The sequence below is a fragment of the Ctenocephalides felis genome, unplaced genomic scaffold (assembly GCF_003426905.1).
Source record: "Ctenocephalides felis isolate EL2017-DRISC unplaced genomic scaffold, ASM342690v1 CF-g0.4_SCAFFOLD_00845, whole genome shotgun sequence".
Lineage (NCBI taxonomy): Eukaryota > Metazoa > Arthropoda > Insecta > Siphonaptera > Pulicidae > Ctenocephalides > Ctenocephalides felis.
In genome coordinates this window covers 66260334-66279302 of record NW_020536999.1, presented here as the reverse complement: position 1 = coordinate 66279302, position 18969 = coordinate 66260334, and positions in this window count along the sequence as shown.

Below are 18969 nucleotides of genomic sequence, written 5' to 3'. Positions count from 1 at the left end.
TCTCATTTTTCTACAAAATGTATTTTCTTAGAAACATGCTTGGGAATGTATATCTTTTCATTCAGTCAAAATTGCGCCCAGCATTTTTTGAAAATTTTGTAAACTAAATGTTTTTTAATAATTTTCGAAAATTAAAAAAAAAGATGTAAATAAAATATTTTATCAAAAATTTGGAACTCTTTTTAGTATGTGAATATTGCAACTGTAATGGTGATGAATATTTAAAATACATAAAGGTTTGTTTTGCAATTTTGATCTTTGTGTACACAACTCCTCCCCTTTTATTGTATCAAATTAAATTATTAGTGGCATCGCGCCTTAAGGCAAATTGCTGGAACTTTCCGTACCGGAAACTAAATTATTAAAAAAAACTTTGAAAAAATTAGATTTGAAAAATTGAATTATAATTGTGTTTAGATTTTTTTTTTGTATTTAGATTTATTTTGAAAATTTTGAAAAATTTTTTAGGCGATCGCACTGCATAGCTAATTTGGAGTCGAAATACCAAAACGCGTGAGCGCCGCGTAGTCGTCTAACGGGTAAACATGGTAATAAACATACATATATGTGAACAAAATGGGTTTTGTAATAATTTTTGTTTCTTTCCTGTTCGAACGGAACCAGAAAAAACACGAAAACCGATTTTTGAACCGATTTTTAAAGCATAAGAACTGCAAAAAAATGTAATATTTTAATAATTGGATAAATTTTTGCCATCTAAGGCAAAAATATAAGCCGTTCGATCGCTTTTAAATTTTTACAATCCAACATTTATTGGTAATTTGTTTTAATCATTGTTTTATTGACATTTATTTATTGGTAAATTAGTTGACAATTTATAGCAAAAGAGTTACCCTGATATTTCAATAGACTTATTGTCTCAATTTCGGCCTACAATTTGAGTTTTGTATGCATATTCATAGAAACTTTGATCTTTTAAAAATCTGATGAAGGTGCTGTGGAATTGATGATCACTCAATTATTTTAACCTGGTAGTAGATTAAAAAATTGTACTCCTAGACTAGTAATTCCCAACGTGGCGCACGCCCCACAGAAAAATCCATTTTTGAATTCAAAAGGGGGAGGCAAATTAAAAAATTACACGACTTTAACCCACTTGCTTTGGGTGATTTGAATGTAATTTGTAAATACTGTTAAAAATTCGTTAAATATATTATGATTGTTTAGTTTAAGTAAGCACAGGGTGCATGTGCAAATCATATAATTTTTCCATATATTTCCATAGCTTAGGTAAATACGCATCCCTTTTTAGGTCTAATGCAAACTTTCTCAATATTACGGATTATAGAAAAATTCCAAATTCTGTATGTATTAGTCTGTATATTTATAAATTACCATCTCTTCCAGACAGCGGTATAATAATTTTTATATTATATTTTTAAATTTAGAATTTTGAGAATTCAGTAAGTTGCGAGACTAAGAACATCTTAAGAAAATCAGCTCGCACAAGTTACTCAAACATTTAATAAAATTTATAGTTCTATGTCTATTGTCGTACAGTGCACACAATCGTTTAAAAGTGCAGTAATTAATTTTCTATGAAGTGATAACGGCAAAGGCAATAAGGTGTAATCGACGCCTTAACGGATATTTTAGATATTTAATACCGAAATAAAAATTCTTATAGAAAAAATTATATTTATAAATTAAATCTAATATACATTCGCATTTCTTATACGCTAACACCTACATCATAGGTTCCTATTCGTGTATTTTTATAGCCTTACGTATCCCTATACGTTGCATTCTATACTACACGCCTTACATGTATACCATACGCTACATTTCATCATATACTCTCAATCCCTACATTATATAACCTATCTATATCTACTATATATCCTATAATCTACAATTTTTCTTACACGCTATTTGTACCCTTACCGGGAATCGAACCCGGGTCCGCCGCGTGACACGCTACGATCTTAACCACTACACCACTGTAACGCTACAATCAACCGTCTTATTCCGCGTGTCGTCGCGCCACCTTAGTATTAATTATCTAATTAAATAGAAAATGACCCGCGGTAACAACAGTGCGTCCCATATATATTATTGGTGGGGGTACCCGATAGGGTAGTGGTTAAGTTACGCGACTGCCACGCGGAGGTCCCGGGTTCAATTCCCGGTATAGACAATAGATAGGTAGAGGTAATAAAAAAAAATACATAGGGCGTAAGGAAAACCTATATAATATAGGTGAATATATAAATTAGACAGTAGTATTTATAAGAAGTAAAATGTATGTAGAAGTAAAATATATGTAGGTATATAATAAGTTAATGACGGTATAGGTACCTCACGGTATGATAGGTAATAGATAATCTATCTATGATATACAATAATATAGTATAGTATGATAGGTAATAGGTTATCTATCATATTAGGTTAAGTCTTATAAAGCATTGTAATAAATCTTGAGTACTATTATATCATAATAAATACCTGCAGGTATTAATGAGTACAAATAATACCAAAATAAATATAATTAATGTCATACTCAATGATTCCCTCATACTTGTACAATTTAATGTATAGACTAGCTGTATATAATAGAGTTTATTATATAAGAAGTCAATATATTAGATTTGTGAGTTCTTATCGAAATATATCAAATTTTATGAACCGGATTGACTCGGTCAACACTCATTATTATATTTTTGTTATTTCGACTGGCACAATTTTTATTTTGCATATGAATTTGACAGTTGGTTTGCAAATAAATGTGTGTGTATATTTTTGCTGGCAATGTAAAAACGTCAACCCGTAGATTTAACGCATCACTCGTATGTTTTAATAAATCGTTCTAGCGCTGACATGCTGTCAGTGTTATTTCGTTATTTTAACACAAAAACAAAATGCACCATTAAACCTCATACCGCTTAAATCATGCACGCCACTGGATCCATACCCACCTCATTCAAAATAGACAAACATACTAGGAAAAATATATGGCTGATATCTTAAATTATTTTAAAGTTAGCATATTCGTTTAACACGATTTTTCCATATAATTTTTTTAAAGTAAAACTTCTTTAGGTGCGACTCGGGTGTAAATCCGTACAAATGCAACGGAAGTGCGTTACGGCAGATAAGATAAGATAAGAGTCGAGTGCCAATGATTTGTCATTCGCTCTCAATGATATCATTTCTACACGGGTCGATTGTGATTAGACGTTGTGTATGTGAATAGAGATCTGTCGTTGTATGCGTAGCGGCATCAACAGTATATGCGTACCGATTTCAACAAGGTAATTAATTACATTATTGTTTTTAAATATTGTAGATATTTTTAATGCTATTATGAATAAATAATTTATAATTTATCATTATGTAAATGTGTATAATGGTTGACACTAATAAATGCGTGCATCGCGAGTGTTACCATATTACTAAGAAACATTATTTAAAATTTTTATATGATGTATTTATTTTTACTTAAATGCAATCTTGTACAGTAGTAAATAAGTCTTACTTCAATTGCGTGTGAATCTTACGCGCACTCTTTTTCGAGTTACACGGTTTTTTATGAAACGTATCTTTCGTATAATACGGGGTATAGATGTAATATATATTATTATCGACTATATATTACTAGGTGTAATATATTGTATTATTGACTTTGATTATACGTGGAATTATACAAATTTAGTATAAGTTCATTTTCATTTTCATTTTTATCGACTTTGTCCTTGTACATAAGGGACACTCCTTTTAATTTTTTCTCTTACTGGTGTTGAAAGGTTTCTTAGAGATAAGATTAATTTCGGGGCTAGAAAGAAAAAACTAATAAAAATATTGTTTGATATTAATAGCAGGTATTTGTTTGAAGATTCGATACCGCAATCTGGCTGCAAGGCTCTTAATGTATATCGCCGTGTACTCAAACTTGCATTTATGAGCGACTAAAGTGTTAAAATAAATGCAGCATTAGAACAAGGCTTCTCCCATTGTAATTTAACCTCAATACCTCTCATTAGGCAATGCATCGTATTCACCATATACTAGTTTACGTGTGTGTCTCTTTACAAAGAGATTATCAACAATGCGTCATCGGCTTGACAGACAGTCCTTATTGATCTTCATCGATTGGGAATATGTGAGCTTAAAGCTCCGTATGTAAACTGAACAGCTAGCTGGCTGGCGTCGAAACACGGCTAGAATGCAGTGAAGTGACAATTATCTGCCGATAATGACATCAAATCCTGGTCTATAATAACATGTGCAGAGTGCGGAGTGCGTCGCCGTGATTATGTGCAACTAGTGTTAGAAGTATCGAGGCAAAGTATCGATACTACTCAGTATCGAATATTGAGTACTTTTCATCAAAATCAAACATAAGTGCAAGAGAGATCTAAAACTCTCTACAGATCGAATTACAATATTATGATAAATTCTATTGCCTGTATTTGATGCTGTTAAGTCAGCATCATTTTCAATATTTTGAGAAGTTTAAAACAATAAGTTGTCGATACTAATTTCAAATTCGATTTATATCAGAAAGAAAAATGCTCATTGATTAAAAAATAGTATCGTTTTGTGACAAAAGTATTCATTTGTGAATTTAGTATCAGCTAATTTATATCACAAAGAAAAATACTCATTAATTAAAAAATAGTATTGTTTTGTGACAAAAGTATTCATTTATGAATTTAGTATCAGCTAATTTATATCATAAAGAAAAATACTCATTAATTAAAAAATAGTATTGTTTTGTGACAAAAGTATTCATTTATGAATTTAGTATCGGCTAATTTATATCATAAAGAAAAATACTCATTAATTAAAAAATAGTATTGTTTTGTGATAAAAGCATTCATTTATAAATTTAGTATCGGCTAATTTATATCACAAAGAAAAATACTCATTAATTAAAAAATAGTATCGTTTTGTGACGAAAGTATTCATTTATGAATTTAGTATCGGCTAATTTAAATCATAAAGAAAAATACTCATTAATTAAAAAAAAAGTATTGTTTTGTGACAAAAGTATTCATTTATGAATTTAGTATCGGCTAATTTATATCACAAAGAAAAATACTCATTAATTAAATGATAGTATTGTTTTGTGACAAAAGTATTCATTTATGAATTTAGTATCGGTTAATTTATATCATAAAGAAAAATACTCATTAATTAAAAAAAAATTGTTTTGTGACAAAAGTATTCATTTATGAATTTAGTATCAGCTAATTTATATCACAAAGAAAAATACTCATTCAAGAATCGGAATTATAATAATTTTAATGGAAAAACTTAGCGATTATAAAATAGTATTTATTTTAGAAAAAACAAGTATCGGCTTTAAATATTAGAATCGGAATTATAATAATTTTAATGAATATACTTAGCGAAAATAAAAATAGTAGTAAATTTAGAAAAAACAAGTATCGGCTTTAAATATTAGAATCGGAATTATAATAATTTTAATGAAAATACTTAGCGAAAATAAAAATAGTATTTATTTTAGAAAAAACAAGTATCGGCTTTAAATATTAGAATCAGAATTATAATAATTTTAATGGAAATACTTAGCGATTATAAAATAGTATTTATTTTAGAAAAAACAAGTATCGGCTTTAAATATTAGAATCGGAATTATAATAATTTTAATGGAAATACTTAGCGATTATAAAATAGTATTTATTTTAGAAAAAAAAACAAGTATCGGCTTTAAATATTAGAATCGGAATTATAATAATTTTAATGGAAATACTTAGCGGAAATAAAAATGGTATTTATTTTAGAAAAAAACAAGTATCGGCTTTGAATATTAGAATCGGAATTATAACAATTTTAATGGAAATATTTAACGGAAATAAAAAAAGTAGTTATTTTAGAAAAAAAGTATCGGATTTAAAAATTAGAATCGGAAATCGAATGTCTTAATAAATTATTTAACCAAAGTTGGTTGCATGACAATTTCGCAGATAACAAGGTTTTTGCATACAATATACAAAATTTATTATCGTTGATAAACATATGTTCTCGGAGGTAACAGAAATTATATTATCGACGTACGTAATCTTAAACTCTAATTCTTTTATTTATTTTGTTAATCATTGGCTTCGACTAGGGGCATTCATAAACATTTTCTTTAACAAAAACCATCTCGCACTCGACTTATCGCTTGTTTCGTTCGTTATCTATGAAGAGAGGTGTCGTCGCGACAAAAAAGAATGAGTGGTGTACATAAAATGCGGTCGAACTTTAGGTGGGGTCGAAAAATATAGCCGATACTTTTTGAGTAGAATCGGCGCGAGAAGAATCGATTCCAAAAGTACTCAGTATCGAAGTCAAAGTATCGATACTTACTCAGTATCGATACTATCGTTCTAACACTATGTGCAACGCAAACAACAACACAGTGCATGTGCATGTGCATCCGAATGGCGGTGCACGAGATGCTCCGGTTTCCGCCATGCGTGTCAGATTCGCGTATAATTAAATTTGCACTGTTCAAACCGAAAAGTGTCAAGTGTAATGTGATTTTATAAACTAAACGAAGGATGAGGAGAAACCATCAGTGCAACGCGCTGTTGTTGTTGTTGTTCAACCGAAGTACATTCTGCGACAAGATGAGTATGAACTTTATACGAAATGGTTAGAACATATAAGGTTCATACGTACTATTCGCAAGTATTTTACGAATGAATTGCATGGTCAAAATATAGGCCCAATTGTGGAATATTGCTACAATTACAAATTGTACAAAAATAATATAATAATAAAACGATACCAAGGTGATGGGTCGTCAGAGTGTCATGTCTAAATATTTTAGATTATCTAGATTATGTCTATGGAACCTACTTGATCTCAAATAATTTGAATCCAATAATGTGGCTTGATTAAGTAGCTCTTTAATGAGAATTCTAATTCGTTACAAGCCCATGGCTTTTTTCCCTTAACTACTCCTTCAAGTCTTTGCAATGGTTTTATTATAGATGAGAGAGATAACAAGCATTTTTCTTAACCCCTTAACTTAAAATGACGAGCAGAGCCCGCGTTCATTTGCTAAGCCAAAAGTGAATATTACGGGCATAGCCTGTGTACGATATTCAGGCCAGAAGCAAATATTACGCATTATGGGCATGGCCCGGTATAGTGAACGAAAATATTATAAAATATTCACTTATACAAAAACAAAACCGTAACCGTACACTATGAGGGAAAATAGTCACAACGCCGCGCCAACTTGAACAACTTTGAGCCGACATTTAGAATCTAAATAGTAAGTTAAGGGGTTAATGAATAAAAAGCGTACGGATGGTTCTATTATTAAAGTGGAGTAGAGCAAGACTTAAAGGTCCAATCAACATTATCTCAACAACAAAGTAAGTTTTTTTAACGATCGCTTTCAATTTTCTAATATAAGTTTTTTTGTTTTAGTTCTTTCTAGTTTTGAGCTCTCTTATTTAGTTTATAATACATGAAAATAACTTTCAATTTTACGTCATTGATTATTTTTTAAGATTTAGTATATTTTCAAGTTGGATTCAATAGTTTTTTATCTAACCTATATAAAAGATTTCATATGATTATGGTAAGAAAAGACCGAATAAACCTTAGCACTGGCAACAAGTTTAAACAATAAGAAAATAATAAACAAAAAAAATCACAAGAAATCAATTAAATTAATATTCCAACTCCGCTATTGAATATTTTTTGACAAAATATCAGATCAAGGTTATATACAGTGTGATTATTGTGAAAAAATATGTCGATTAAATTTGTATTACGCATTGGATAAATAATGTAGCGATTATTTCATGCTATTTCCTCTTAATTAAAAATTAAGTATAGGAACTGTTTGTCTCTCGTGTGTCCCTTTTTACTACTCTTATGAGCCGAAAAAAGACTGATGGCTGAGAAATTTACTGAATTTATTGGGTTGTTCGAATGTTACTTTGTTTTATAGACATTTTGGCACGTAATTTTTGTACAATAAATAATTACTTCAATAAGTTATGTATCGGGAGTTTTGATCAAACATCTTTTGTCATATTTCTAGTATTAGGTAGTATCATTTAGTTTATATAGCTCATGACATAAGGCACCCCACTTAACCGTTATGATATCCTGGAAAAGCTGAAAAATGAACAACTCCTTCAAAATCTTACCAAACATACTGCATTTCCTTTTTCTGTTAAATTTTAGCTTTGCACCTATTTCAAGTACGTTTTTCTTTTTTGTTTCATGGGAAATAACGTATATTATATTCTTTACATCCCATTTGATATTTCTAGTGACAATTCGCTTCAAATCCTGATAATTTTCAGGACTTTTCAGAAGCGAATCGCGGACGTCAGAGCGACGACACACCTTTGTTTCTATGAGAACCATACATTGGGTTTCGAGAAAAATTGGGTTTTTGAGTAATCATGAATTGTTAAATTTGATAAATTTCAACTAAACGGAATCTCAAGTATTGCTATGTGCCGATTTGCATCAACTAATGCCTTTCTCGCGTCTTTATTAGCTTCTACCGTTCCTTTTGGTCTTATAAGACAGTATAAATTATTTGAAGTCAAATTAGACCTCTGTACCTCGCCCTACACTATTTTGTTTTTTTTTCAATATTTCATATTTTCAATTTAAATAGTAAATATTCACAGATTGATACGCGTGACTATGTAATCGTCAGAAAATACAGCCACATCTCCATGACGAGTATATTCGTCAATCGCTGCTACCTGGTTAAAGCGATTTCCTAGAAGAAGCCCTATCCATAAGTCTATGCATTTCCCACCGACCTGTACTACCGTTACAAACTCAATGGGTTTTAATATAATATGACTATGACTATGACTATGACTACGTGTTTGTTATTTATCCAGCTCGGTATATCGCTGATGCGCCTTTATATTCCTCTGCGGCATTATGTACACAATTATCCATCGCAGCGCGCAGTACAAGCGCATTAGATACAGAGCACTCGGCACTCGGCATACCGGTCAGACAATGGGCCTCTCTCTTCATGGAAACCCGAAGAAGGCACTTCAAACGGGCTGCATGTAGGCTTAAACCTCACCACTGTTCGCTTTATTTGCAAAATGCATTTAGAGCCGAGTTAATTGAAACATGACATAGAAGGTTTGAGATAAAAAGACCGTCGAAAACGATTTAAAATAGGAAGATGACAAGTGGAATTAATGAATTAACAAACTAACTAAAGGTGCATGGCATCGTGCCTTAAGGCAAATTGCTGGATCTTTCCGTACCAGAATTAAATATTCGAAGAAAATATTCAATTATCAATGAATATTGATCAATGATTAATAACAATTCTTGTAAAAAATTTCAAAGTGATAATTTTAATTACTATATATTGTAGTGGTAATCATCCATTTATAATAATTATAAATAATATCATAAATTACTATATAACAGCCAGAATATGAACAACGCCGTTAGTGTTACTCATAGCTACAATACAATGTAAGCTTACAGTAACCTTGCAAGCGTTGATAAAATTCCTTTTGAAACCACAAACTGTGCCTTACGATTATTTAAAGCGTAGTTTCTGACTCACATATAAGGAATCTGAACAAGTTGGAACACACATTCTAGAAAAAGGATTGCGTCATCTTGATAAGGGTATAAAAGCTGCAAGATGTCGAAATTGTTGTTCATTCTTAGTTCATTTTTCAGTCATTCCGTATCAGTCGTCATAAAGTTCAGTTAATATGAGTTAGTAGTATTTAGTAATCGATGGAATTATTTTTAAGTTCAGTGTTCAAGTTATATGTAAAGTGTACAAGAATCATGAAATAAATATAATCATCAAAAGTCTTCATCTGTTTTACTGATTCGCATTGACAGTCTGGTATCAGCTTGATACTTAGCAGCAGGAAGAACCTTTGTTGGCTCCGTTGCTTGATGGGGCACAACATAATGTATTTGGTGGCAGCGGTGGGATCCACAACATATTGGTACCAGTGCTGGGATCACAGCAATATTTTATCGATCATATAATATATAGTGACGATATTATCGCACTAAAACACTATTAACTTCCCGTAAGCTATAGTAATGGGCCGCAAATAGAAAATGAAAAATTTTGCATATCTTCACGTTTTAGAGCTTACTGAACATTTTGGCATATCTCAGAAAAAATTGATGTGTGTGTGTTTTGTGTGTCCGTATTATTTCGTTCACGTTTTCGGGCGCACGGATCAACCGATTTGAATGGCTCGAAAATATTCGATTCCTATTGATAGGGAGATGTGCTGATTAGTTTTTGGCAAACGCAGGTCCAGCCGTTTACAAGATATAGAGCAAAGAGTGCACCAAATAGAAATCGAGTTTTTGAGAGAACGGAGTATCATCCGACTTGAATGATCTAACAAACATTCAATTTGTAATTATTGGGAGAAGTGGCGATTGACAAAGGCAGATGCATCCGTTTCGGAATTACCGAGCTAAATGTGCACAAATTAATCATCCGATTTGAATGATTCAGAATAATTTCTGCTTGTGTTGACGAAACGATCGCTATTGGGATTTTTTTTTTCTTTCCAAAAAATTTTTCTTTAATATCGAAAATAATTCGAATTTTAATTTTAATTCTAGCTAAAGTTCTAAAGCTCGCTTATATACTTCAAATAATTTTAACTTTGCTATTCAGTTTATATAATTCTTATAAATATTAGACAATGTTTCAGCAATTTGCCTTAAGGCACGATGCCACCACTAGTTTATTAACTTAATTTATACTTTAAATATAACAAGAGATGCCGAATGAATCAAAATATATTTCTTAGAATAACGCATATAAAATATATACATTTTTAAAGTGGATTGAAAATTTAAAATATATATTTAAAGTATACAACTTTTGCATATTTTTGAAAATTCTGAAAAAAAAAACTGAAGATTTTAAAATTTGTTTGAACCGTATAAGTCTATAAATGAACTATGAAAATTGAAAATCTTGCCATTCTTGTCACTTTTTTCCTCGTATCTTCGAAACGGTTGGACCTGCCTTGTCCGAAAACTAATCTGCACGTCTCCTTATCAATAGGAATCAAATGATATTTGAATAATTCAAATCGATTCACTCGTGTTCCCGAAATCGTAGACAAAAATTGATATCCCCACACACACACAAACAAACATATACGGACACACACATCATTTTTTTCTAAGGTATGCCATAATGTTCAGAAACCTTCAAGATGTAAAAATATATAAAAATTTTCGTTTTTGATATTTTGGCGATTATAATAGCTTACCCTACGGGAAGTTAATGATAGGAAGATGACAAGTCGAATTAACGAATTAACAAACTAATAAAATTAAGAAATCAATTTTGGTTTGAATAATTGTTTTTAATATTTCATGATTATAAATTTATTAAGACAATATGTAGATATGTAGGCAGTCTAAAATGGCTAAATTTATAAATTAGTAAAATTATTAGAGAGCGATCAGTACTGAAGGGATTCTATGAGTGTTTGCGATAATTTGTACTCAACACTAATCATACCAAAGGCGTGTCAAACAGACCATATTAAACTTTGAATTAGAATAGCATCTATAATTTTATTGTTTTTGTAAATGTGGGAAAATCTCGTACTAACCATTTTATTGTTAATATAGTTTTTAATATTTTTTGTTGTTGTGGTTTATTTTCAGTAATAGCAATTATGTACCAGGCCGGCTTATTTGACCCAGAAAGAATTTCAGATAGAACAAAGCTTCCAGTAAAATTTTATTTGAAAACATGAAGCGTCGATTTTTTTTGGTAAGTAGCTTATCACTCCAAAAATGTTCTGTAAAACAAGACAGAATAAGCTTTTTGAAGATATAAATAAAATTATAAAAGTAATGTTAGAACGTATTTCATTTTCATTGATAATTGATGAAAGTGAGTTTTAGGATTCACAGAGAGCGTTAGGATACAATTGCAGAATAATAAATACATTTTTGCAATTTTATATATGAGCCTATCATGTAATAAAATAAAATTTGTGAGTCTATTTTCATAGAACTATAAGTAAACACAAATTTAACTATATTCTTAGTTTTATGCTATTTAATAAATTTATCAGAACCTACATCTGAAAATAGACTAATTAACCATATTTTTGCAATTTTTATAAAGAATTGTCAGAATTGTTACAAACTTGGCGATACAAGTCGGAATTATTCGAACAAAAAGAAATTACAACTAATTACAAAGCAATAGAATGATAATATGGAACAATTTTCATCGTTAATTTTTTTTTACTATAGGTAATTGTTTTCTTACAATATAAAGCAAGGATAAGCATTTATTGAAAAAAAAATCGTTACAAACTGTAGGCATAGCGGATCAAATGGCCAGAAAATTTCCTGAAGTTCACCTGAAGCAAAAGAACTAGGCGCCGATTTTTGAGAAACCAAATATATCAATATGTTGTTAAAATTTAAATAAAATGTCATTTAAAAGGTTAGTATTAAATATAAAATAAAACCTTGTAAGTGGCTAAATGCTCTAAGTAAACGAGACCAAAAAAAATAATATGTAAATTACCATGACAAGAAAATTTACTATGCTGCTTAATCATTGTGAGTCCATGTCATGATAATGGAAAAACATAATTAAATACAAAAGAGGTAAATATAAATGGACTATAGCAATTAATTTAAAAATTAATGTGTAGTGTATTCATTGAATTGATGTCACAAAACACTAGACAAACAAACACAACACCTGTATTTGTTTCTTTTTCCAATTAGCTTAATAGGTCCGACATTAGATTAATTGAGAATGGACGGAATATTAATTACTTAAGTGCATTATATATAGAATACCTGTATAGGCCAAGATGTTTGTGTTTGTAAAGCCTCTATATTCAAATTAATGTGATGTAGGCTTAGAAATACTTAGTTAATTGACCTATGACTCTATCTATACCTAATGCATTAGTTGATTGCTCCTTATCGAGAGTAATTTATTTAATAGGCATTCAATATTTAAAATAACTGTGCTATAGGAATAGTTCATACAAATAGGGAATTGTGACCTTTGATGATTAGTGTAATAGTGTGAATGACATGAATTCACGTTTTAATAATAAAAACGAATGGGTAAATCAGCAAATAGTACTTCATCATTAAAAGTTACAAACGAACGCTGTGATAATAAAAGCTTGTTTTTAATTTAATGACATATTTCACAAAATTGTTTTTAAAATTAACAACGTTTTTATACACTAGCAACCTGGTACTCTACTAACTTTTGTAACACTTTTTTTTATTTTTGCATAATTTTATTTTATTGATTTTGAGCTTACAATTAGACTAAGATAAAAGCCATTTTTTGTTAACAAGCTTTACATATTTTCTTTTAATTTTTTAATGTTCTTTGAAAAGTTTGGATAAAAATATTATAAACAACATTTCTAATCACAAGAGATTATTATAAGATATTTAAACGTTGCAGATTTAATAATAAAAACAAGTATCAAAAAAGTAATAAATTTTGTCTCGAGTCTTGATCTTTCAAATTTATATATAGACAGATATTTGTATATGGCAGAGACGTTTTATAACTTTCATTTTCATTTGAAATACATCAAATGTTTCATTTTAATTTTGCAAGTCTTTTCGAAAAAATTAGACAATAATTTGAACAAAAATTTATATCTTCAACATATATTAAATATTCATAAAATTCAAAACTTATTTTTATACATATTTTTGTTAAGTACTGAATTTTCAAATATAGTATTATAGACAGTTTTTGCTCAAATTCTTTCGTTTTATTATACATATTTTTGTTAAGTACTGAATTTTCAAATATAGTATTACAGACACTTTTTGCTCAAATTAAATAATTTAATGCTATATCTTATCATTTATATTTATAAAAGTTACTATGATTAAAATAGTGTATTATCTCGATATAAACATTTAAAATAGATATACAATGTTAGAAAATAATATCGTTATCTATATTTTATGATATTTGTATTATTTACAATAAACAAAACATAGTTTCTCTTATAAAACTGTTTTTTTTAGTAACGTAAGGCTTTAAAGATTTAGTCGTTAAAACGCACGTTTAATATTGTAAATTTTTAATATATTTTATATCGTAAACGCTTTTTAAAACGCGTTTCAAAATATATTATTACAAACACATAGCAAAAACAGCAATTAAAAATTTGACAATTTGTATGGGGCTCTTGCGTGTTTGATAAATATATTCATTCATCAAAATATTTTATTAGTATTACTTTATTAATACTTAGTTATTATATAAGTATTTGACAGAGCCGCAAATTACTTTGTTCAAAAAATTATAAAATAAATTATAAAATAAATATCACGTTTTCAGAGCTTTAAGTAGCTTCATAAATTGATTACTTTGCTAGGTTGCATAGTCTATATTATTTTTTAGAACATAATTTTTTTTAACTACTTTGAAAAATGTTATAAATCAGATTCACGAACGATTTTCTAAATATAATTAGTTCGGAGCTATGACTGGTTACTTTGCTAGGTTATATAGTACATATTATTTATTAGAATATTATTTTTTCAAACTACTTTAGAAAATTTTTTGAACCAGATTCACGAACGATTCTCTAAAAAACAAAATTTTGAAACTCATTTCTAAATTGAAACTAATATGTAATGTGTATGTATACCTACAAATATTTACTTTTCACAAATATACTTTGCAGAAACGTAACTAATGTAATTGTATAATTCTTCCAATATATAGTAAAGATGTAATTTTTTTTGTTATTTTTCAAATATTGGAGGAATAAAATAGGATGGCAAGGGGCAAACAGGTCCAAAGTCTAATTTTGTTTTAAAGAAACTACACGAAATTACAGTTACATTAATCAACCGATGCAAAATATAAAATGCAAGGGTAATATTTTTTAACAAAAATTACGTTAAAAATGTATAACCTTTGATCTGGTATTTCGTCAGAAATACTCATCAGCAGAGTTGCAACAATCATTTTTTGACATCTTGTAAAATTGCTTTTTTAATATAATTTACTCTTTTATTTGCTATTTTTTGTTTACATCTTTGCCAGTGTAAACTTTCAGTTGCTCCTTTTTATCTCATCCAGAAGTAAGCATTTATAGAGTCTATATAAAAACTGTTGAATCTAACTCAAAATTAATAATACATCTTATAAATCAATTAAATAACGTATTCATACAATATTATATTAAGGTGTTCGTGAACTAAACAACAGTGCTCACAACCAAAAAAATACTAACGAAAGAAAATACACTTATGCTGCCTATGGATTTTTTCTTATAGATATTTACATTATAGCAACATCATCTTTTGTAATACTATTGATATAAATATCTGCAATATTGAGATATTTTACGACTTTTTTCAAACATTATAATTATAGGTGTTTTTTTTTCTAGTTTCTTTAAAGACAAAAAGAAGCGATATAATCAAATCAAAGTCGCAAAATATTCTAGTAAATTGCAATATATAAATATTTAATTACAACTCAAATTCAGCTTGTAAAATCATATATTTAAAATTCTAAAGGACAGCAATTGAAAATAATTTTCCAGATAATGTCTACTTTCATATACCTTTCGTTTTAATCTTTGGCCAGACGGTTCTCGCTGTCAAATATTATATACAATATTAGCTTCCCTGTAATAAATTATATTATGAGAATCGTTGGACATCTTCCAACTGCTCGAGAGGAAAGCTAATTGCAAACCATGAATCTTTTCAAAACAGTGTACTTAAAATATAGTAGATATATCACTTGAATAAGAATAATGGATACTACGATTGTAATATGTATTTGACACCTGACATGAATGTAATATAATATAATTAAATATATATATATATATATATATATTTAAATGGACATATTTTTGCATATTCTAATTGAATACCATGTACTAAGGGTTGGTCACTCCAATTTTGTTTTTAATTTTTTGGTTCGATTTTCATTTTATTTTTTGATAATGCATATAACAGAACATATTACCTTAAATTTTTGCCATCCTATCACAAAGCCCTATTTTTTAAGAATTATTATATGATTTTCATTAAATGTAAAAACTACATGATTTTTAATTGAGATTTTTTTTATCTTATTATAAGGCTCAATTTTACCTAAAAAATATTAAAAGTTGTATAACTCTAGCACTTATTATTGTATTTGTTATATTTTCTTATTTTTTTTTTAATGTTCAATGTTCACCTTCCCTTCTCTGATTTTAACCTGAATAATTGGTCAATTATCTTCCTTTTGTGGAAATTTTTACTTTCAATTTAGAGATTTGAAAGTTAAGAAAACAGTATTATTTTATTACTAGTTTTAGTTTATATTTTTATTACGAGTTCATTATATCTAACACAGTTTTATATTTAAACGTCAAGTATAAAAGATAATGTAATATTTTTTAAATAATCTTTATTATTCCATATGTTTCTACGTAAAATTGTTCCACGTCATTACTTTTCCCAAGAAAAATTTCAAGCGGTTTATTATTAACACAGAATAACAAACAATTATATTGGTATTATTATTAACACAGAATAACAAACAATTATATTGATATAAAATATAGAACCGTTTCAGAAAAAAAAATTCGACACTTATTTTTGCTCAATTTAAACGACCCCTTTCATTTAATTCATATAATTGCCATTATTTTCTTTGTGAAATTAATTCAATCAAATTTCCCTGTCAAAAAAATACCTTTTTTTTACTTCCCGAAGGAGAAGTTTACATTTTCATAAAAAAAAATCGATTCGCTAATTTCATGTTTTCTCGACGTTTCAAGCCATTTTGAATCGAATGAGACCAAATTTGGAAAAGGTAAGTGTATATATGTGTGCGTGCATATAAACAGATTTTTTGTCGTAAATCGACGTTTTCTCAAAAACGGCTAGACCGATTTCAAAAATTTAAAAGCCATTTAATGTATGTCGATGAGGACTAGCGTTTATCAATTTTGAGCAACGATCTGCCAAACCGTTTCTTTGTAAGGAAAGTTTGGAGAAAAGTTTCAACTTTTCGTCCAGATTTAAGCTCATACTACCAAATCGATTTAAAAATAAAAAAATCAAAAACTGTTCGAAAGCTATTTGTTGGGAATGATACTGATTAGTTTTAGGTGAAAATCTACCGAACCGTTTTTTTTGTAATTAACAGTTGATAAAAAAAATTAAGCCGTTTTTTTGGAACTTTTTTGGCGATATATATCATGGTCTCATAAAACTTACTAAAATATTACGGCCTTACGACAAGTAGTTTACTTTTAAAAATTCAAAGTTTGAGAAAATGAGTTGTTTTTTTTGACGTTTGTTAAAATTAAAATTAGAAGATTTACTTGGTACAACGATAGAAACGTTCGTTTTCAATGATGTGTGATGAATCCACTCAAAATACTTTTAATCACTCATGAATTAATTTATTATTTATTGATTTAGTTGATTATTCACACATATCGGAAAGTTTGTGTAACTTGCCTCAAGGCAAAATACCAGTACCAACTAGTTTAAATATTATCTAACATGATCAAATAAAATATTCTAATATAATAAATATTTTAAAACTTTTGTTACATTTCAAGAAATTGACACGATAATAATAATTAAAACCGAAAACGGTTGAAGATTCCTAAATTAAGATTTTTCATTGATAAGTTCCAATATGTGAGCATAATTTTATTGAAAAAGTATGTTATTCTATAGAATTGAGTATATTTTTCTTCCCATTATTAAAATATTAATATATTAAAAAAATAAACTAAAATTTTAAATAAATAAATATTTATCATATTTTAAATTTAAGGGCCAGAAGGGTTCTTTATATTCTCACTAAAAAGAGGAGCTATTATTAGGCAAAACCCTAGAATGTCTAAAAGGTTGAAGAATTAGACAGATTTATTTGGATATAAGTTAGAATATTTTTTTAAATAACCTGGAAAACCATGATATTTTTTGGTAAAAAAGTTAAAAATTGGGTAGTTTGTAAACTGTATTTAATATTTCAATAACTGTATTTGTGTCTTTCGCTTTCTACAGTTCTGCGATTACTCAGAGGGCTTTCCTGCCATTAAGAATTCAAAAGTTAAAAAAAAACAAATAATTTTCTTGTACAAAACCTGACTGCATCGCAAAGTTGAAAAAGAAACTTCTCTCCGGCCTTTTCGACCAGGTATTGCATGTGCGTGAAGTCTGACGAGTCGGGAAACTTGTCGGCTGAGCGTAAAGCCGGAAGGTAGGTGTCTCATATCAATCAAGGGAATCATGTTTAGCGCGCCAGCATTATATTAAATTATTAATTATAAAGCCGTTTTATAGCACGATGTACATGCGAGCTTCCTAAAGCTTCACAACACACTATTTTTGGAACACGATATAACACCTTGGAGGCATAATATAAAAAGATCACCTGCCATGTTATGTATAAATAAAAGTATCAGGTAAAATATTTTTAGTTATTAATTCTAGCCTTTTTTTTATTTTATTATTATTTATTTTTTTATTATGAATAATTTGCTTAAAACATAGTAAGATCAACTATTAGTATATGGCATCGTACTTTAAGGTAATTACTGGAACTCCCGTACCGTAACAAACAATTCGAGAAATATTAAATGTTTTTTAATAGATTTTATAAATACTGTAACATTGTCTAATATTCATAAGAAATATATAAAACTGAACAAAGTTAAAATACTTTACTCAAAGTATATAAGTGAACTTTAGAACTATAGCCAGAATTAATATTAAAATCTGAATTATTTTCGATATATTTTTTTAAAAAAAAAACATCTGAATTTTTCTCTGAATAATTACGTAGCTTTCATTACTCATTTTTTATAGGCACAAAATAAGAGCTTTTGAATTGAACGACAATGTTTATATAAGTTTACAGAAAAGTTATTGAATAATCTAATAGTCTAATATTTGTAAGTTGCATGTATATTACTGAATTGTAAG